Source organism: Amyelois transitella, chromosome 16 (assembly GCF_032362555.1).
Source record: "Amyelois transitella isolate CPQ chromosome 16, ilAmyTran1.1, whole genome shotgun sequence".
Classification (NCBI taxonomy): Eukaryota; Metazoa; Arthropoda; class Insecta; order Lepidoptera; family Pyralidae; genus Amyelois; species Amyelois transitella.
The window spans coordinates 7,218,732-7,242,673 of NC_083519.1; the positions used below are offsets into that span (position 1 = coordinate 7,218,732).

At 33.7% G+C, this 23,942-nt stretch overlaps 1 protein-coding gene across 3 annotated transcripts in view; it reads right to left on the bottom strand.

Annotated features, from left to right (window-relative positions):
- LOC106129717 (gonadotropin-releasing hormone receptor) overlaps positions 1–22,538 on the bottom strand; it is a 74,428-nt gene extending 51,890 nt beyond the window's left edge. For all 3 annotated transcript variants that reach the window (XM_013328372.2, XM_013328371.2, XM_060948673.1), the window contains exon 1: positions 22,364–22,538. The gene's annotated coding sequence lies outside the window, so the exon portion shown is untranslated. The remainder of the gene's footprint in view (positions 1–22,363) is intronic.
- Positions 22,539–23,942: the final 1,404 nt, after the last annotated feature.

Genomic DNA, 23,942 nt, shown 5'->3' on the forward strand with positions numbered 1-23,942 from the left:
CGTTTTATCAAATCAGTATGTTAAAATGCTGACGGGACTGTTGCAAAAAAAATATGTTAATTGCATGAACATTTAGTAAGTAAATTGGTAATCTACTAAATTATCAAACACCAAAAGATAAAATTACACGCGAATAATGTGAAATTTCATCGTAATAATAACTTTAATGTGGGAATAGTTGTGTCTCTCAAAAGTCAACTTGCTTTACCGTGACAAGATAGATTACAACTGAAAACTTGTCATACAAAACACATACATATTTGTACTAGTTTACTGTGTTAGCTCTTCTGTATATTACGAACAATTCTAAAACTTTGTTAATTTCAACTGAATTCTATTTCTACTACAGTTTCAATTCATTTTGTTGATATATTATCTTTATCTAATTAATATGACATAAAATTGGCACCATAATATTACTGTCGAACAATTCCCCTTGCCCGCAACTTCTTTTGTGTGTTTGAATAAAAAGCTTACAGAGACAGTATTTATTTTCGGTATAACTTAGTCATTGCCGTAAGTAATTTGTGTTAAATATTGTATATTTGTGTAATTTTACTGCTAACTTTAGTTCCGGTTGAGTTACATTTTTGCACATTCAAGATTTAACACAAAGCGTTTTTTCTTAAATTTTAATAAGTTCGACTAGACAAACTTTTTAGTGTCAATAGCGCCAGTAGTAACCTAGTGCCTTTGGACTTGTCGAATTCATCTTTAGTTAAACTTCAGTTGTAAAGTATAAAGTCTCCGTATTCAACTTTAATTGAAAGCCACAAAAACAATCATTTCGTAGTCTAGCTTGATCCTAATATCAGCCTCGTTGGATATCCATATATGTATGTAGGTAATCTCCAGTGATTGGGTTAGCAGAAACATGACACTTCCATGTTGTGACGTAACCATATTTCAGCTTAAGACAATGCCTACCATAGAAGATGTGCCTTTTCTTAATGCACTGGCTTTTGCCCGCGACTTCGTCCGTCTTATATAATTTTAACTTATACGTTATTCCAATGTCTAAATTATAATACTGCGAAGTTTTATGAAGATCCGTTCAGTAAATTTTACGTGAAAGATCCACACAACGTCAAGGGCTTACCCTGGACTCCTCTCCAGAGTGGTGGAAATGTAAACGGGAACAATAACCAGGAAGAAGAAGAAGAGTAACATCCACACATCCTTAGAAACTTTCGCATTCTTTATACATGTAGGATTTTATTGGCTTATATCCGCAGATCCACCCGCATCTTATCGAAATTCTCCTTTTGAAGGGTCTATCTTACTAGAACCATTTGTTCCCAAAGAAATATAGGTCCGTCTTATTTCACATTACTATGCCTTGTTGTTTTAACTATGGGTTATTTATAAGTAAATGAGACATACGCACCATAAAGGTGTATCTATAATTTCAAAAAGAAAAATTTAAAACAGAAAATACAACAGAAATGTTGTATGTTAATCACTCAAAAGCACAACAGTATACCTGGTATATTTATTATAATTGGAATTTATCTCATACGTGTTTATTGATTTAGTTTACTATCAGTCGTATTTTTTTTCTCTTTATCAGTGTTTTATCAACTATGTTAATTATAACGATTATAATAAAATATTTTTCTGGTGTACAACAAAGTGACATAGTCTTATTTGCTATCAGTTCATCGACACAAAGTTATTCAAGTATCGCTTTCTTGACAAATAGCTATTGGAATTCCATCAAACTTCGATCAGTCAAACAGGAAATGAGCAGGCATTCACTTGTGAAAGGTTTATGCTTACTATGAAATATCGCTACACAAACTATCTTACATACCAATATGTAAAGCTATCTGAATCTCAATTAGATGAACATACGAGTAGCTTTTTCGGGTCTATTGGCTTTGACTCTATAAGGGATAGAAAGTGATGTTTTGGACCTTTATTTATAAAATATAAGTACGTAAAATCACGCTTCATTCTCGGAGTAGTATGCAGAAACTACATTTTCCCACTTGCCAAGATTTCTCCTTACTTCTTTTACATTCATATATGTAACTCTCTTCATGCAAGCTCGTCAGTTTTGGTACTCTTGGTTTGTCCTTTTTCCAGAACTTCCCCCTTAATCTATATATTAATCAACAAAATTATTTATTAGAAAATAAAGTATTGTTATTTACTAGTTTGCATGCCATATCACAAGTTTTATCAACACTTTTATCTGTTTTATTTGTCTTATAAATTATTAGTATTATGTCTTTTTCACATATTACGCCAGTTTTCCTTAACAACCATATTGAATTATATATACAATGGTAATAAATTTTATCCCATTCGAGAGATTTTGCGGAACAGGAAGTAATTGTCCCCAATTTTGGAAGTCCAAGGGCCGCCGACAATGATTTCTGGGAAATTGACTAATGATAAGAGCAGCCAATGTATGGTTGAGTGAATAACTTTTAATTTTTCCCATTCAGATCAAATCTAATATTTTTTATCAAATTTTATTTACGAAAAGGCAAGTTACTTTCTTTAAAAAATTAAAATCACTGTATAACTTAATATAGCTTGGGTATAATTAGAAGTTTTATTGACGTCATTAAGTAACCTTGTAACTTATTTTTTTTAATATTTCTACTTCTAAATAATAATTTTGAAAATGGGTTCGTTCTACCTCGACTCGACTACTTGTTTGTCCTAATAGGCAACGTATAATAAAAACTATATCGAAATAAAAAGGAAATACCATTTCTAGATTTGCCACTTCAGCGTCTGAAAAAAATAGAATTATGATTTTCAAATTATTGTATTTTTTTGTAACTTTCTAGCATGTAAAGGCACACATCTACCACCAAGACAAATGAACGTTGGTAATCGATACTTCCGAAAAATCTATTCACTGTTTATTAAATCACATACATGACAAATATTTAATATACCTTGTTTTAGTTAATCCAGTTTTACTACACTATTTGAAAACCGACATAAGTAAAATGGATTCTGAGATGGAAATTCCAGGATTTTACAACTTGAATAAATAGCCAAGGATTAAATATAAATAAATATAAATATATACGGGACAATTTACACTGATTGAGTTAGCCTCGAAGTAAGTTCGAAACTTGTGTTACGAGATACTAACTCAACGATACTATATTTTATAATAAATACTTATATAGATAAACATCCAAGACCCAGGCCAATCAGAAAAAGTTCTTTTTTCATCATGCCCTGACCGGGATTCGAACCGGTTGTCTGTGACACCGGAGGTCCCGCCTCCGGTGTCACAGACAAGCGTACTGCCGCTGAGCCAAAGAGGCCGTCGTCGATTTGAAGAAAGTAACCAATATAGAAATAAGCTGGTAACTTTTTTACCCTGTTGTCAATACTCATTATCTTGCTTACCAAGAAAAACATGTTCAAACAAAGAAGTCTAATTCTGGAGGATAACGTTAGAGCTAATTCAATCAATACTATTTGTGAAGACGTAATCATTTATTTTATAATTTCATTTCTACGTATATATTTTGCACACGAGAAAGCAGCATACAGTTAGATAAGTTTTGGTCTAAAGTCTAGACGGATTAATTTTCTGCTATGAACTCATCATGCGTGTTGCATTTTATTGCGTGACAGAATTGATTAATTTATAAGCAGCTAAAGGAGAATTATCTTGTCAAAGGATCTATAATTGAGTTAGCTCACGTGGCATCCTAACAAAGAAAATACTTGTAACTGCCAAGCGTAATCAGTTTTTTAACGGTTAAGGTATTTTTTAAGATTCAAAAGTAATAATAAATAAAGCATCCACGCTGGTTTAGGTTAGAGTGAAGTCTACACACTCACGTCTATATCCCTTGCGGAGTAGACAGAATCAACAGTCTTGAAAAGACTGATATGCCACTTTCAGCTGATTGGCTTAACGATAAAATTGAGATTCAAATAGTGACAGGTTGCTAGCCAGAAATAAATAAGTACACAAAACACGTGTACTGATTTACTCTCGTTTGTCTGTTACTACGAGTTTGCCACCTAGGCCTTACTTGGCCTCGCGAAAACTCTACATTTTTACGAAATTGTGAATATCCCAAAAACTACTTAACCGATTTTGCCCCACAAAATTACAAATTCTTTTCACAGATGCCACATAAATTTTAAATTTCATCAAACTGACACGTACGGTACGAAAGTTATCGTATAAATACATACATACATACATAAACTCACGCCTCTTTCCCGGAGGGGTAGGCAGAGACTACCTTTTTCCACTTGCCACGATCCCTGCATACTTCCTTTGCTTCATCCACATTCATAACTCTCTTCATGCAAGCTCGGCGGTTTCGGGCACTTTTGACCTGACCCTTCACCAGGACGTCCTTAATTTGATCAAGATATGTTCGTCTAGGTCTTCCCACCCCGACCTTTCCCTCCACACTCTCCTTGTATATCTGCTTAGTCAACCTGTTTTCATTCATCCTCTCCACATGACCGAACCATCTCAACATACCCTTTTCTATTCCTGTACCTACATCTTCTTTCACATCACAACATTCCCTTATCACGCTGTTCCTTATCCGGTCACTCAATTTCACACCCAACATACTCCTTAACGCTCTCATTTCCACTGCATTTATTCTGCTTTCGTGCTTCTTTTGCCATACCCAACTTTCACTCCCATACATTAATGTCGGGACCAACACGCCCCTGTGCACAGCCAGTCGAGCCTTTTTGGATAGTTTCTGACTGCTCATAAAGGCATGCAAAGCTCCATTCACCATGTTCCCCGCGTTCACTCTCCTTTCAATATCACTATCACACTTGCCATCTGATGTAAACTTTGATCCTAGATATACAAACTCTTTCACTTGCTCAACTTTTTCTCCTCCAAGTATATATATAATGTATAAATATATACATTATTACATAAAAAAATGTTTTTTCGCCCCTATTTGTTCGTTAGACTAGAGATAGAAGAGCCTATCTCTTTTAGTCACCTTTTACGTCATCTATGAGAAAAAGAAGGAGTGGTCCTATTCTTTTATTTAATGGTTCCGGGAGCCACATGGTGAAGTCTAACGAACAAATTGGGGCGAAAAAAAATTTTTTTATGTATGTATAATGTATATATTTACACGATAACTTTCGTACGGTACGTGTCAGTTTGATGAAATTTAAAATTTATGTGGCATCTGTCAAAAGAATTTGTAATTTTGTGGGGCATGAAAATCGGTGAAGTAGTTTTTGGGATATTCACAATTTCGTAAAAATGTAGAGTATTCGCGAGGCCAAGTAAGGCCTAGGTGGAGAACTCGTAGTAACAGACAAACGAGAGTAAATCAATACACGTGTTTTATGTATTTATTTACTTCTGGATTGTATTCTTATGCGGACCCTGGGCCCCTTTCCCCGGAAGATACTGGTAGATAATGCTTCTAGCATTAAGTCCACCAATTGTGCTATACATTTGTATTTTGTGCAATGAAGTTTAAATAAATAAATAAAATAAGATACAACCAAGATATAGAATACATATAACAGGAGGATGAAAATGAATTTAAGAAAATCTCGGTACATACAAAAAGTATGAAGACAGAATATAATACATTATTACCAGTACTCGTGTGATCCTTTTCAAGATACATATTACCACAGTTTCTTCAAAGCTTTTGGCTTCCTTCAGTTTGCACGAAAAATACCAAATAAATGAACATAAAGACATTATGTTTGATTTCGCGGATATAAAGGTAAGGCCGTTTTACCTCTCGTAAAATTATATGTCATAAAGGAATCTCCTTGCCTGTATACGTACATCTCAATGTCTTTGTTAGAAATATTGCCAATACAATACTACAGAAATTGGGTGACTATACACGTTACGCCTCGAGTAGCCATGCCATCGCCAAATGATTGTGGATTTTCTTTTATGAAAATAAAAATCTTTAACACTATCCTGGTTAATTCAATAGTAAATTTCATTTCTTGATACATTTTTTATAGAAATCAGCTTTTACCCGGAGCTAGGCTGGATGAAATTTGCGTTGCGCAGATACTATTTACAGCTAGAGGTGCCCAAAGTAGAATAACATCTGTAATTTGAATGATTAACCTGTACACTCAGTTTTTTTGTTATATTTTCTTAGCTAGTATATGGCATGCAAAATGGAAGTTAATATTGAAGTTACCTTTAATAACAGAGTTAACTGGAGGCCAGTATAAAAAGGAAAACCGATTAGCATATATAAGATTGGGGAAATTTGCTATAAAAAACAATTTATGTTTTATTTTCCCGTCATTTGCTTGAAAAACATTGTTGATTATTATTTTTATACTTTTATTGCGGTATAGAAACTTTCACTAAGTAAACGCATAAGAAATGTACCCATACTTTAATGCTTCTAGTGATTTATGAAAAGAGCTTATTCGTACTTTAATATCGTACGTTTTATATGTACTTGATGAATTAACAAAATCAAAACTACTCGACTGAATTTACATAGAAATCAGCTCGATCTTTTAAAATTTCACGCGAGTTAAGCACCGAACAAAATTTTTGTATATGACGAATTTGAAGCACTTTAGAATGCTTGAAATTTAAGAAATGCCTTTATATTAGTCTAAGTCAATCAACCTTTATCACACTGAAGGTGATTTGTTAATTGTTAAATACAAGGATAGTTTTAACCTTGGAAAATTTTACGTTACATTTGTTTCTGCGTAATTATTAGGGTCGAGATACACACACAGAGACAACGCGACACTGTAAACACATTTTATTAGAGTGACTCAAAGTTTAGCGAGGTAACTGTCGGCCTCTGTGGAGTAGCGGCATTGTGTACCTCTGCGACACATGATTAAAAACAAACTTTTTTCTGATTATCGTGAGCCTTAGATATTACTATATTAAGTATTTATTATAAAATACGTGCCGCGGGGTGAAAATTTGCTTCTTTAGTGTAAATAAAAATAAATTTTGCGTCTTTCTATCGAAATATGTGAGTGGCGATAGCGAAGCATCGCGGTCAGATCTCGTCTCGATGTGAACTGACCCTAAGTGTATAGAAAATTTGAGACGAAATACCGTGACACAAAGCATTTGTGGCCGCCTCGTTCATATGTGTAATAATTATAATATAACGTAATGTTACCGAACGATTTGACCTTCATTTTCTTACACAGCGGATTAAAAATATGAGTAAGAATATAACTTGAGCCTCACATTAAAAAATTTTAGACCCAATTTTAAAAACTCTATTTAAATTAACTCCTTAAATTTAAAAACTAAAATTGGCATATATGTAGTTATTATGACGATAAAAGGCTGTTGCGTGAAAATTAATTTCTGTATTTTAAATACACTAGTAGCAATAGAACTTTACAGTGTGGGAAAACAATGTGAGGAAACCTGAACAATTATGCAACCTTTTGTGATCATGGGCTCAATTGGGTAAGGTCTCCTGCAAAAGTGGCGGAGGCAAGACGGACTAAGTCACTTTTTGTAAGTCTTGGTCACAGGCCCCGGGGTCCAAAGACGTATGGACACGTGAGCCAGATTTTTTATAATTTTCTTCATTTCATATCTTATATAGTTTTAACAATAAAAAAATTTTTAGGACCTTGTACGAGTAACAAGTAGATGTGAGTTTCTTCGTGCATCTTGAAAAGACATTCGAGAGCTACTGTGAAAAATTGGATGCATATTTACGAGGCTAACGTGCCTTGCAAGAGAATATTGAGTCAAATGCAAGATTGTGCATTTTTATGAAGACCTACCTAATATTTTCCCCATTTAAAAGAATATTAAATAAATTTTGCAAGTACCTAGTAAATTAATTTTATGATTTTCTATTCATTTTAAAGTAACTACACACAAAAAATAATATAAGTGTTTCCTGTGCTCATTTTATAGCAATAACGAAAATCACTTGCCTAGCCCTGCGGATTAATTAATTTTGTAACGAAAATCCTTAGTCCTTTCATTCTTGATAGTTGATCGTCAATCAGGAACAGGTTGACTGACGATTTCTGATAACAATAAGGCACTGTTATAGTCGAATCGCAGCCTTTCTGTTGTTTGTTGATTCGAATTGATCTTAAAATTTAAATGTTCTTAGAGCCATCTGACATTTCAATATCCAGTTTCCTACTCAGTTTTCTACTCAAAAACACAGTGCTGAATGGAATTTAGGCCTTTTAGTTGAATTATCACTTTGGCTTAGCAAATATACATAAAAGCAGAGCGTGAATGGGAATGTTAGACGTGGGAGGCCTTTGTTTAAATCGAAGACGACTTGACAAAAATATCACGACAAGAGCAGTAGGCAATAGTAACGCTAAACGGACTAACTTGCATGAAGAGACTACTTTTACACCCACTTAATTTCTCTGCTTAACCCACAGGTTGACTATTAGATAATGCATTTTGTATTAAGTCCACCCATTGTATCAACGTTGTTTTTACAATAAAATTTATTTAAATAAATAAGAGGGTAATAATTGTGGATGAAGCAAAAAAAGCATGCATAGATCGTGGCTTATGAGTTCATCAGATAATTTAATATTAGGACAATAACGACATATTGTATTGTATGTGGAGTGAAATTGAAAAAGGCCAGCTTTAATTTCCACGAATCCTGATAAATCATGTCATGCTGCAAACAATGTAAAACATTTACAAATTTTTGCTTTTTATTTTTGCAGCTTTGTTTCTGTGAAGTTGTTTTATCTGGCAACTGAGTGGTTAAAACAGATATTTTATATCATAGCTGGCTGGTTGGATACCCATCATTTAATTTTATTATTTTTATTTATTGTTTTAAAGCGACAAGAAATAAGTAATTAACGTTTGACGTACGACGATATTAAATTTGTAATTTTTAACTCATCCTTATATTTTAATCATATTTAAAACATTGTTTTACTTCTCTTCTTGCGCAGATAAAAACCTCATTTTTTTTAATTAATGCGTCCAGCTAAGCTTGGCATTTGATTTTAGTTGTTCGATACAATGGCTCTATCTACCCCATAAATGGGTATGGATGTCATATACGTGAGCATGTGTGGGTTTTTATTCTAACTGATTAAACTTTCACGTTTTAACGTCCGAGATAAAATAAAGGAACGTTACGTGCGCATTTAATATCTGCATTATTGAATTTCTATCAAAAAATTATAAATAGTATTTTTATTCTCCTCCTGAAGTTTATCTCGGCTAAGAATTAATTCAATTGTCTTTAAAATACTTGCCTACTCATCATCATAAAGTCTGATTCTTGGAGTAGAAAGAAAGTCTTTTCAATTTAGGCAAATAACAATGTACACCAAGCACCCAAGTAAATGTTATTTATAGCGGAATCGCGTCGCCAAAACGACAGAGTCGAAGCCATGTTTCTTAAGTAGGGTTTCCAAAAGACAAGTGAATAGAATTACATTTCAAATTTACTATTCTTAATAGAATGTATAGATTTCTAAGTTTCGGACGTGAGCTGAGTCACATATAAAATAACCTTTAATAGATTTCTCATGTGCCCCACTGTCCTTGGTTGGCTAACAGTCAACATCTGATATAAATTTATAAAAAAATGATAACAAAACAAAATGATGAGATTGAAAGTCGGTTAGAAAGAATATAACTTTTTTTTCTAATATTTGTCATCGTGTTTTTTGCATTTTGACAAAGTAGTATGTTGCAAAATCTATACTAATACTATAAAGAGTTTGTTTGTTTGTTTGAACGCGCTTATCTCATAAACTACTGGTTTAGGTTATGTAACATCACGCCTACAACCATAAAGAAATTATTGAAAATGTAAAAAAAAACGGAGAAAATTATTTATCGTTGAGGGCTTAAATGATACATACATACATAAACTCACGCCTCTTTCCCGGAGGGGTAGGCAGAGACTACCTCTTTCCACTTGCCACGATCCCTGCATACTTCCTTTGCTTCATCCACATTCATAACTCTCTTCATGCAAGCTCGGCGGTTTCGGGCAATTTTTTTTTTTTTTTTTTTTTTTTTTTTTTTTTTTTTTTTTTTTTTTTTTTTTTTTTTTTTTTTTTTTTGTTTTGGATAGTTTAGGCATGCAAAGCTCCATTCACCATGTTCCCCGCGTTCACTCTCCTTTCAATATCACTATCACACTTGCCATCTGATGTAAACTTTGATCCTAGATATACAAACTCTTTCACTTGCTCAACTTTTTCTCCTCCAATCAAAATATTACATGCTGTCATTTCTTTCTCCATTTCAAAAACCAGTGTTTTAGTTTTACTTACGTTCACTTTCATTCCTTTCTCTTTTAAAGCTTCATGCATACAGTTTACCATCTCCTGTAACTCCTCCGCTGATGACGCCAGTATAACCTGATCGTCGGCATAGAGCAGACATTTGACGAGTAATTCATTCATCCTTAATCCACTTTCAGACTCTTTCAAATCTGTCAAACAACTATCCATAAATAGGTTGAACAGCCACGGTGACGCAACACATCCCTGCCTAACACCTTTCTCAATCTTAAACCACTCAGTGTGCGCTCCGTTTATCCTGACACAATCACTCGAATCCTCATATAAGGATTTCAGTGCTCGTATCAAGAGTCTGCTCACCCCATGCATAGAAAGTGCTGACCACAATTCATTCCTCTCAACTCTGTCATAGGCCTTTTCCAAATCCACGAATGTGCAATAGACTTTTTGACTCTTGGCCAAAAACTTTTCGGCTATGCACCGCAAAGAAAAGACCTGATCAGTACATCCCATTCCCTTTCGAAATCCCGCTTGAGCATCCCATATTTTGTCATCAGTTTCATTCCTGACTCTATTAATCAATACCTTAGCATACAATTTGCCGACGACGCTAAGCAGGCTTATACCACGATAATTTTTGCAGTCCAGTTGTGACCCTTTTCCTTTGTAAAGTGGCACAATAACAGCCTTACACCAATCTTTTGGTACTCGGCCGCTTCTCCAACACAAATTGAAAAGGCAGTACAACTGTCTAGCTACGACGCCTTTTCCTGCTTTAAGCATCTCGACCGACACTCTATCATACCCGGCAGCCTTACCCGCTTTCATACTCTTAAGTGCTTCCACAATTTCAAACATTTCAATTTCGCCTTCCATCTCATTCTCTTTTTCTTTGCTATAGCAGAACTCTTTCTTATTTTCTTCCTTTTTTTCAAATAAACTCTCAAAATAGTCCTTCCATATCTTTAGCACACATTCTTCTCCTTTCACAACGCTACCATCCTGGCATCTGATCCTAGTCAGCTCTCTGGTTTTAGTTTTTCCTCGGGCTGACCTTACGGATTTCCAGAATACTTTCAGATTTGACTGAAAGTCTTCTGATAGCCTTTTATCAAAATCCTCTTTATACTCTTCTTTCTTTCTAATCACAGCTTTCTTAACCAAATCTTTCATTTTTTTATATTCCTTACGTGCTTCATTCACATCCTCATCTATAACCTCTTGCATTCTTAAGTTAGCTTTTGCTGCTAACAAATCCAGCCATGCTTTCTTCTTTAATCGCACAAGTTCTTGCACATCTTTACTCATCCACGCATTTTTGTGATTTTTCCCTTTCCTTCTTCTACTTACACCACACACTTCAACAGCTACATTCACAATTCTTTCTTTAAATTCCTTCCATCCATCTTCAATATTGCTCCTCTCATCTAAATCTTCAATTTCATCCTTCAGTCTATTAATATACTTTTTACCTACATCCATATCTTGCAAATTTTCTACTTTCACTCTTTCCAAAGCGCTGGTTTGTTCCCTTACCCTGTGCCGCCAGCGATTGAAGATACCCCTTATCCGGGATATCACCAGTAAATGGTCCGAGTCAATGCCAGCACCGCGATATGCACGGGTATCCAGCACTTTGTTCTTCAATCTTTCATCTACAATCACAAAGTCTATCATACTTTTTAAAATACCTTCCACTCTTGTATAGGTGTGGATCTCTTTATGTTGAAACATTGAGTTCGACACAAAAAGATCCCACTCTAGACAAATTTCTAATACACTTCTTCCATTATCATTCACCTTTTCGTCACCAAACGCACCAAGCACCTTTTCATATCCATCACGCTTTACACCCACCCATCCATTAAAATCACCTAACATAATAATCTTCTCATTTGGCTTGGTAACTTTCAATACTTCTCTTACACTATTCCAGAACTCCTCGTTTTCGCTTTTTGCTGATGTTGTACCCCTCGAACCCACATCCCACGGTGCATAAACACCTAAAACGAAGATCCGAGTGATTCCAACTTTCAGCCTAATCCATAGAAGACGAGGGCTGACACACTCATACTCATTCACACACTCAGCCATTCGTGCAGAAAGGATTAGACCGACCCCTTGACAGCCTCGGCTGGTACTGGAAATTCCAGACCAATACGCCGTGTAAGGGCCGTGCTGCGTCGCGTCGCAACCTTTCCGCTTCGTTTCATTCACGCACAACACATCCAAACGTCTTTCATCCATCATCTGGCATACTTCCTCAATCTTTTCCTTCATTCCTCCTCTTACATTCATCGTCGCAAAACGGCTTTCAGCAGACCGCATACCGCTCCCGCCGGGAACGAGACGTGATGGGGTGCGGACACCATCGCCGCCATTTAGGTGCTTTTTACGGATCATCATGCGATTCCCACGAGACGCAAGGGAACAATTTTGTCCGCCCCAGCAGAGCCCCGCATGCCAGGGTAAGGCTAGCCATTACCTGGGGGTCGCCCAACCCCATGGCGGAAGTGGCACGCTCGAGACTAGGCTCGCCCCTAGCCATGCATCCATCGGCGCGGCAGACCTTAGATTGGCATAAATGATATACAAAATAAACATTCCACGCGGACATAGTCGCGGGCACAGCCAGTAAAGTATAAATGCACATCGACAACCCTGTGTTCAAGGACATACAATGTCAACATATATATAGTTTTGCAGTTCCAACGTAAGCGTGCTTCCGTATAAGTGCGTTTATGATGCTGCCAAATTAATATTGTACTTGTGTAAGACATATGATTATATGAGATACAGATACATCTGGTATAGAATGATCACAGTGTGTGGGTTTTTATAGCTGCACTAGCGGCCGTCTGCGGTTTGCTTTGATTATGCAAATGGCAACCTATGTATGTTTAATTTTGATACCTTTCCATAAAAATGGAATCCACATGCGATTTTTTGTACATTCGCATAAAGTTGTTGTTTAGCGTGAAAGAATAGAGTAACATAGACACAATCTTTCGCATTATCAAAATTACCATATTGAGTTTAAATTTTAACTTGTGCGACCTCATTCCCCGTTTGTTTTTCGTGTAAACACATCCTGTGAGATACGACCGAGATCTGATTCTACTATTTCTTTTTATTTTATTATATGTAGGTACTAAGTTGTATTTTGTTATGTTTAATAAATTAAAAAATATATCTATGCTATGTGATGATTATGCCAAAAAAGTTATACATACATATAGTCACGTCTATATCCCTTGCAGGGTAGACAGAGCCAATGGTCTTGAAAAGATTGACAGGCCACGTTCAGCAGTTTGCCTCAATGATAGAATTGAGTCAAATAGTGACAGGTTGCTAGCCCATCGCCCATATGAAGAATCCTAATATAATAAGCATATCCCTTATTCTCTTTTTACGACATCCATGGTAAAGAGATGGAGTGATCCTATTCCTTTTATATTTTTGTCGAGAACCACACAGCACAAAACGTTATGCCGTCTTCAAATAATACCATCAAAATTAATGTGATCCAATATGGCCAGAGTTTATGGTCAACTCAGCTGTTATCAACGAAACTAGAATTCCACTGGCGGAAAGGTAGTAAAAGTTTGAATTAACTAATATTTAATACTTTGAACCTTCAGTCATCATTCACAGAAATAGTTAGCTTGGCAGTATCCTAATTTGGTGAAAATTATTTTTTTTAACGTTTTGCTAAATCTTTGACAGAAAAGTATGTTACAAGTAAGTGAACAAAAAGATTGTAACCGCTAAGAAGCATTAATTTAAACCTCAAAAAAGGATGTCTTAAAGAAAATTAGTACTTACTCATCTTAATGTAACTTCCATTAAACATGCAATTTAAGAAACAAATTCCCAAAAGGAATGTTAAATTTAATCGAGGCAATTTATTTTATTACAGTCCCAACACTTCGTAGGTCTTTAAAAATTATTTTAAGGGTAACTGGGGTGCTATACTAAATGGTCGGATAAAGTATTAAAAGAGTAAGATAGGACTCAAGAAAACTGAGTATTCTACAGATACGCCAAACTGAAAGGAAGGATCCATATCAGGTTTTGACTTGTCCGTATACACAAATATTAAAAGTTATCGACTAGTCCCTCTCGACTCGGTTTTTTGCTCTATATAACAAATGACCAATATATATTTTTAAGTATTTAAGGACTTTGGATTCAACATGTTTTCAGCCCCCGACTCGTCCAGTTTTTTTTTATTTTTATCGTACGAGAAACTATCGCTGTTTTGCTTTTTAATATGTGAAACGGGACAGCGATAGTTTTTCGCGCGATAAAAACCGCGTAGCGCATGCCATGCTACGGGGACAGATCATAAAATACCGGACGAGTCGGGGGCTAAAACCTTGTTTTTCAAAAGTCATTAAATATTTTTTAAAAATATATATATATATATTGATAATTTGTAATAAAGAGTAAAAACCCATAAGCATATTGGCGAAGAGTCAAATCAAATCAAATCAAAATAATTTATTTGTAAATAGAGTAATAGTAGATAAATAGAGTAATAATGTAGAGTTAATAGTATATAAATAAATAACTCCTTATGAAATACTAAATTAACTATTGATTTGTACATTCGTACATTAAGTAAGGCATATTACATATTAAAAGTACCGGTATATTACATTTTAATAAAAAGTATGTATGTATATTTTCTCAATTGACAAGACTAAAATTATCAATGAAACATCGGGCAATTTAATTATTCTTTGGTAACAATGTGAAGTCATTATCCAATTAAAATAATAAACTAGCTCATTCATTCAATTCATTGTAAAGGTAAACAATTTTTTATAGCCACTAACTAGTGTTCGCTTACTGTAAGTACGCTCCAGTAGTACATATATAGATAGTCAGTTAGGTCAGGTCAACTACCCAAACTAGGATGAGTAGGAGGCTTATATGTCCACATATGGACGATATGAGTAGGATGCAAGAGTAGGATGGAAATACGACGTCTCTGCCTATCCCCTCTGAAAAAGAGGCGTAATTAATGAATATACATGTTCAAAACGTAATTATGTAATGTAACAGAAGTGTGATGTTATATTTCCTTTTTACTTAACCGCAAAGAATATTTACAGGAAGATGCTTATAAGATTTCACAAAATGATATTTATCTTACTTATTGAATTTTCGGCTTTGTATTCTTATTCTTTTTTACTATCATGTAGAGTTAAAACATTTTTCACAAAATCTGATTATAATCGATAAACCCTGAAACACAGGGTTTATCGATTATAATCAGATTTTGTCCTCATTTTAAGGTCGGAACAAATTAAATGCACATATTATAAGGTCAGATCGAGCCAAGGATACTGAAAGATTTTTCCTCAAAACGAATACAAAAAGAAATTAAATCATTTTCCCAAAAATAAAAACATTTAAATACAAATGTTTGAACCTGGTCATGTATACACATATGTATACTTCGTACGACGTGTTATACACGTCTTCTTTCTTTACAATTGAGTCGATACTCTAAGGAATAAACCTTATTGTTTAATAACTAATTTAAAAAATTTAGATTTGAATAAAAATTTGAAACGAAATCTCATTGAGTAGGTTGTTAAACCATGTCCTAGCCTGTTTTGAGTTCAAACTAATTCATACACTCTGCATTTAGCACAGATCTTACGAGTCTTCTACCTACATTATACTATGTGATTGTTGAATGGTTTAGCTGAACACAGGTCACAGACCACTCACGTCGCCGAGAAGGTGCGGTTTTGCTTGTTTTGACTTGATACAGGATAAATAACAACCTAGTTTTCCTGAATACTATAAATTTCGTATTTCCGAGAAGAAACGAGCATCTTTATTCACAAACTTTCTGAAGTAATAAAATGGTCTTTTTATATACTAATAACGAGTATCTGCCAACTATAATAAACTAAACTTGGTGTAATGAAAGCTCACATTGTAGTTAGATACATACATACATATGGTCACGTCTATATCCCTTGCGGGGTAGACAGAGCCAACTGTCTCGCAAGAAAAATGGCAATGAAAAGCCATGTTTAGTTGTATGCCTTAATGATATAATTGAGAATCAAAAAGCGACCGGTTGGTAGCCTTGCCAGCATCGCAAGTTTAATATTTTTTAATTTTACATGCATACATATCATCACTTCTTTATCGCTTACGGAATAAACGGAGCCAAAAGTTTAACAAAAACTTAAGAGTCCCGTTCAAGCCACAAAATGCCCTTTACAACCTGCATAAAAAGAGCCGAAGCTACACACTATGTTTTTTCCTTCTTTTCCAGAACAGAATGGAGACTGATTGATTGATTTTTAAAATTTGAATAAATCATAACCGTTTATAGATAGATTTATCTCAGTCATATAATTTCTTTTTTCTCCAATTTATTTATCACAATTAAGGTAAGCATCAAATGTAATTGTACTATACATTTGTATTTTGAACAATAAAGTATAAATTAATAAAACGACATATAGTACTAGTATCTAAAACATAATCAAGTCAAATGAAAAAAGTTCAATTATAGAAAAACAGTTACTGTTAAATTGCTTCTTTTGAACCCTGTAATCTAATCTAATCTAATTTAATCTTAATTTGTAACACTTTATATTGCTGTTTTTAAAGGATTAACCCATCATATGAACAGTGCTAATTTCCATTGAGAATTTGATATTAAAACGCAAAAACATAATTGTTTCAATTCTTCTATTAATAGGTAAAATGACAAATACTTAGAGGTATACTTGTAACAGTAACTAATATTTCTCTAATACCTTATATTATGAGCAGTTTCTCAGAAAAATGAATTGATTAATATATTATTACGTTGGGAAATAAAAACGGGTAATACGTTGGAAATACAATTATATATAGTGAACTAAGAAAATGCAATAAATTTATACGGGACAAATTACACAGATATAAAGGATTGATATATATAATTCAAAATATAATGATAATGAACAACTTCATATTTTCAGAATGCTCAAAAAAATTTTTGAAAATCAATTAAATTTTCAATATTAGTATGTAATTCTACAAACTGATTTTTACCTTGGTACATTAGATAAAACATGACTTAATATCAATGAAATTCTGTAAATTAGTTTAATTTATTTTAAAAACTGATTCCTCTTTGGTTTTTAACTAGCTGTGTCCGCGACTTCGTCGCGACGCGTAGAATAGTTATTTTGGGCATCATTGAAGCCCTCAAGGATGAATAATTTTCACCGTTTTTTTTTTTTCATTTTCCATTATTTCTTCGCTCCTTGTAGTTGCAGCGTGATATTTTATAGCCTAAAGCCTTCCTCGATAAATGGTCTATTCAACACAAAAATAATTTTTCAATTTGAACCAGTAATTCCTGAGATTAGCGCGTTCAAACAAACAAACTCTTCAGCTGTATAATATTAGTATAGATTAATATTAAATACTAGCATGTGCTTGATGCTTCGTTTCTCTCGGCTCTAGGATAATTAACTATTTCCATATTAAATATCGTGTAAATTAAATAGGAAGTTAAGAACAAACAATAAGAGACACAACCTACACGTGGACAAAAATCGTTATACTCGTAACAAAACTATTGGGGTAACTTTTCTCAGAAACTGAATTTTCCTTTGCTCTCCCCAAACGTCCAGTAACTAGGAAATTGCATATGACGTCAGGTGTGATGTAGATGTTTATTGTATTTGCTTTGAATAGTGCCTTGGGTAATTGCTTCGTGCAGAATAGGTGGTTCTATGTCGTAGGCAAATTGCATGTAAGACTCAACTCGCTATTTTACTCGTAAAAAATTCCAAAGTCTTGTTAAGTCTTATTATTTTATAATATGCCACAACTTATGACCAAAAACTAATTTACTCTTTATGAAATGAAATTTGAAATAATTATCTGTCATATAAAAAACGCAAAGGTATGCGCATGCAAAATAATCAATTAAGATTTTTGAAACATCAATCAATAAACATCTTTATATGTGTGGTCCGCGGCATTTAAGGACTACGTCTTTTACCATGGATGTTGTAGGAGGCCACTAATAGAATAAGACCTGTCACCTTTTTCAGGTGGAGAAAGAACCATGTCCGCCTACCCAGAAATGAGATGATTATGGGATATGTGGGTCTCAAACCCACCAAAACCACACGATAGTAACGCCAGGCACATTAATTGTACCAGGAGCGTGTACCGTTTTCACTCATTCTTTAGATTCAGACATTGACAGGTTGCTATTATTATTATTAACAGCTCATCGCCTAAAAGAAAAATGTTAAATTTATTAACCAAGACATAAAAATGACTAATATTCAAATTGCTAAGTTTAAAATATTAATTCCAGGATGTGCAATATTCGATACCAACCTAATCAAGTTAAACAATGAAGTACTAACAAACTCTGTTCCAAATTATTGAAAGGTCAACAGAGCCGATAATAACGGAAACAATTTTAAATGTTATGACAATCGCGATACTTTGACGAACTTGAATTGGGTGCGTAAGTTTGTGATCAAGAAGTGATTAGAGGAGACTCAAGTTATACAAAACATACACTACAGACAGAATTATTGCAAAAAAAAATCACTTTATTCTCAGGACTCTTTATATTTTTTTCGACTTCATGCAAATAAGATGGTTGGTTAAAGATAAAGCTTGTAGCGTTTACTTATATGACACACGTGATTACCAGATTTACTCACTTAATTGTGGATGTACTATACGGACCCAGGGTACGCAGAATGGAACTGGGACAAACGCAAACAAAATGGAACATTTCATTCAAACAAACATTCTGATATTATAAATGCGAAAGTTTATAAGGTTCTTTTTATAAGTATTTTTCTTCCACGCAAAACTCAAACTCTATTCAACTTGGAACTCGGGTAAAGGTATATAAGTACTTTTTATCCCGAAATTCCCACGGCGGTGAAGACACGGGGCTAGTAGTACGCTAATCTAAAGTACTATAATAATAAAAAACCTTCGCTCGAAAGTGGGTTTCATAAACAGAAGTACAACATGATTAAGACTTAAACCGTACATCGAGTATTTATACAATTTTATAATAAGCTCAACAGACTAATATGACTGAAATATTAAACAGATTTTCTGGTAAATTGAAACGAAATGTAAATAAACATAATTCATGCAGTGGTGCAGGCAACATACGGTGTGGTTTTGGGCGATGATTTTTTAATAAATTTAATTCGCCGATAGTCAATACATCGAAGCTGACCCGCTTAATTGCCCTCATAGAAGGATGGGTAAAGTAAAGTTTATTTTTACCAATTTTTAAGTAGGACCAAGCATCAATGAAAACCGCATTGAAATCGATCGATACAGACAGACTGAAATTCTAAAAATCACATTTTTGATTTCTTATATGATTGTATAGATCTCCCATATCGATTTACGTCGGTCAGTTACAATTTTATTTTAATGTATGTATTTATATGGACATGGATACTTGGATAAAACTTGTAGATTATTTAATGAAGATAGCTATGAAATCAATTTCAATAAAACAATATTGACTTGTCATGAATAACCATATTCCTTCGTGAGAATAGCCAATAATACGTTGTTTATCAAAAAGCGTTTATGAAAAACCTACCTCCATGTTGTTGAACGATTTTTACATTAGGTGGGCGTGGGAAGAAAACCGTTACGTATATTTTTCCGCACCCATAAGTACATATATTTTTTCCACCCATTTCATAATTTTTGAACATTTAAATAATATCATCCTGAAGACAAACAAAAGAATTGACTAAAGTGAACTACTATAGGTATATAAATATACTGATTGTGTAGAAGAAATCGCTATGAGTGGTAAGGCAGCCTATAAGTTTTTTTCTTTTGTGTGCAATTAAGAGTTATTCATTCAATGAAATGCTAAATATGAAAAATAAAAAAATAATCAAGACCACTTGGTGGACAACACACAGGTGGACGTAAAAATGTTGTCAAATATTTACTAGCAAGTCTCACTTATTTTTATAAAGTTCTAGAGGTCATTGAACTGTGCAGCTTAAGAGAAAATATATTGTCTGTTCTAGACGCGCTATGGTAATGTAAAGGCGATGGGCTAGCAACCTGTCACGTCTGAATCCTAATTATATTATCAAGCCATCTAACTGAACGTGGCGTTCATGTGATTTTAAAAACGTCAACCCCGTGAGAGATAAAAACTTTATATGTATGTATTTTCATTAAAAAAATGTATTTAGCAATATTACATCTACATACTAGCGTCCCGTCCCGGCTCGTCTCGGGTAGCATTTATAGATATAAACCTTCCTCAGTAAACCATCTTTCCAACATTTCAAAGTCCGGTCTAGTGGATATATTTTCCGAAATTCCCACGGAAACTGCAATAAACGGGATTTTTTTTTTAATTTTACGCAAATGTTGCCACAGCGGTCTTCTTTTGGTTAGAGATAAAATAGCAATCGTAAGATACATGATCACCATTCTGCTCCATAGAGATATGTACACCCGCTATTGAAACTTGAGCCCATTGTCATCCACTTGTCACTAAACTCATTCAGTCGTTTCAAATCCCAAATGGACACGGTTGACGCATAGTATACTAAGTAAATATTTCCATTCATTGATACAAAAATCATTATTACTAATTTTAAAGTAGCAGATATATTCTTGACAGAAGACACGGCTTAAATCAACGAACAGTGCCAATAACTGAATCTAGAGATTTGATATTTAGCATGTAGGTTCCTTATGTGGTCTAGGAGTACACTAGGAGAGGATTTCCCGAAATTCCCGCGGAAAAATGCTATTAAATGCGTTTTAGATAATAGTTTGCTAGCCTATCGCCTTAAGAAGAAACCATAGTTAAAAGAAACATTTCTTGTAAGTTCGAAAATGTCTTATGGCATTTGTTCTTATAATATTTAATCTTAACACTTTTAACTATTCTCTGCAATATTTTTTTAAAGAAATAAAATTAAAATATCCTGTTCCGAACGAGACTTAATTTTATGAAGTTTGCCTTGAAAAAAATTAATGAGCATTCAGATGCACTTCCTATGCATAATAAAGAGTTCAATAACTTCGGTCTGTATTTTTATGAGAAAACGTGTCTTTATATTCCTGAGATAGGAGGTTTAATTTAATCGATGTATTTGTATTAAGCAAAGAACAGTGGTTATTAAAATCCAAATAAATCTCTGTTCATATTAAACAAGACAGAATTCATTCACGTGTTAATAATGCGTCTCAACATTCAATTTAGATGATTGGTCTGCACCATAGAGAAGGGTCAATAATGTACCAAATAGCCTCTTAGGTATTTTTAGGTTGCCGCCATACCGAAGCAGGTAAGTAAGCAAAAACACTAACACCACCACCATTAACTATAACAGAGTCTTTTCTTTATTCGAAAAAAGTTTGTATGTTTGCCGCTTATAATAAAGTATTGGACAATTGGAAAAGTAAAATTGCAATATCTTAATCAATAAAATTTTAAATAACAATATTTTTTTTAAACTTTTACGAAATTTCAACAAAAAATATGTTTTATTGACTGTGGATTGTTAAATAGGGTAAGTTTTTTTTTAATATTTAAGATTTGGACATATTGTATAAGAAAATAAGGCAAAAAATACAAATAAAAATGATGAAATCGCTATTTTCAAATTATATCATATCGTAATAACTACCAATGGATATATATAAAAAAGTAACCAACATAAAAAAAGGACCACTGGATCTCTTTCCCACGGATGTCGACTAAGAGCTTTAAACTTGGGATTTTTCTTTTAGCCGATGGGCTAGCAACCTGTCACTATTTGAATCTCAATTCTATCTTGAAGCCTAACAGGTGAACGTGGTCTATAAGTCTTTCAAGACTGCTAACTCTGTCTACCCCGCAAGGGATATAGAGGTGAGTAGAGCCTCCCGTGAGTAAACAGAAGCCACGTTTCGTTTTTTTTTAGAAATAACAGGTTACTACGCTATGCCATGTTTAGAAAAGATTATACAGTAAAGCCCTTCAGTCGATTTCGGAAGAAAAAAGATAATTCAAAAATTTTATGATTTTCTTCAAAAGATTTGATTACTTATTGATTGATTGATTATAAAGATATAAAAAATATAAACTTACTTTACTGCTCCAAACTCCGCATAAACTGATTAGACAAAATTCTATTAGGTACTCGTTACTATTATTTATATAATGTAACCACACATATTGTTTACACTGATCATAACTTCGGAAACTTTTCACCCGCGTATCGATGTATTGCGCGATCCGTTACACGCGACAGTCCTCCGCGAGTACTTGCATAACACTGAACCTACAGAACTGAATCGGAACTGAAAATGCTCAGTTAATTTCTATGTCATTTTCACCCATTTAATTCCAAAATAACGTGGAATTTTAGTGGCAAACTGCGTATTTTGTTAAACACTCATTGTTTTTACAAGTGTTTAGATTTACACCTGTAAAAATAGTGATAAGGTGCTAGTAGGTAGGTATCAGACAAATAATATTTAACGAAGTGCTAAAGTTTTGGTTAAAAAGTCAATATGAAGTGAACATGTATTTTGTTCCATATTTACACACACACACACCCACACACATCAATCAGGAATTTATCCCTAATGGGCAGATTCAATTCGATTAAAATTAAGACTCGATTCGAGTCATTCAAAGGCCACATTTAATGAGACGGTTTAATGATAAAGCTTAGAATCATTTCGGTTTTAAATAGAAAAATTGTAAGTGTAACCAGTTTAATTTATTTTTTTGCACATGTTATATTAGAATTCAACTGTTCATGAATTAAAGGTTCATGAGTTCGGTTCAGATTTAATAAAATGTTTTTCCCGTCGTTCCTTTTTCCAGTTGATATTTTTAGTTCATTTCGTTTTGATAATAACAATAATGTAAATAACCTATAGGGATAGGCTTATAAACTTGGGATTCTTCTTTTAGGCGATGGGCTAGCAACCCGTCACTATTTGAATCTCAATTCTATCATTAAGCCAAATAGCTGAACGTGGCCTATCAGTCTTTTCAAGACTGTTGGCTCTGTCTACCCTGCAAGGGATATAGACGTGACCATATGTATGTATGTAAATAACCTATTATTATTTCAAGTACCTATGTTATACGATTATACATACGTTACCTGTATTATTTGCAAAAATCAATTAAAATGTTTTTAAATTGGCATGCCAAACTGTTTAGTCACCCTATTCATATGAAAATTATACAAAGCACCAAACAATATTATACTTTCAACATATGTTATGAATATTTATTTTTTGAATACCATATTACAAACTTTTATGGATAAAATGGAAATTAAAATATAATTTTCTTCGAATATATGAATATTGAATGTGAAGAAATTGAATGAAATTGTAGTGTTTGATCGTAACGTAATAGAACAGCCTGCGAGATGTTTGTTTTTAGTTAAATCAATTTCTTAAGTATGACTTCTGTTATTTCGTTTCTTTCCTCTCTAGGCTTTATAACTATATTTACAAAAGTATTTTTCAGCAAAAATAATATAGAAATAGTTTATCCTTATTTCGGTAATGTGCATTGATGTAACTGATAATAAATTCATTAAAGTTCTGACCGTAACAGGCGCGAACATATTCATTTAATCCCACTATTAGCATGCACAGACGAACATATATCTCTTGAAATTGCGCTGTCACATTCATTTTTA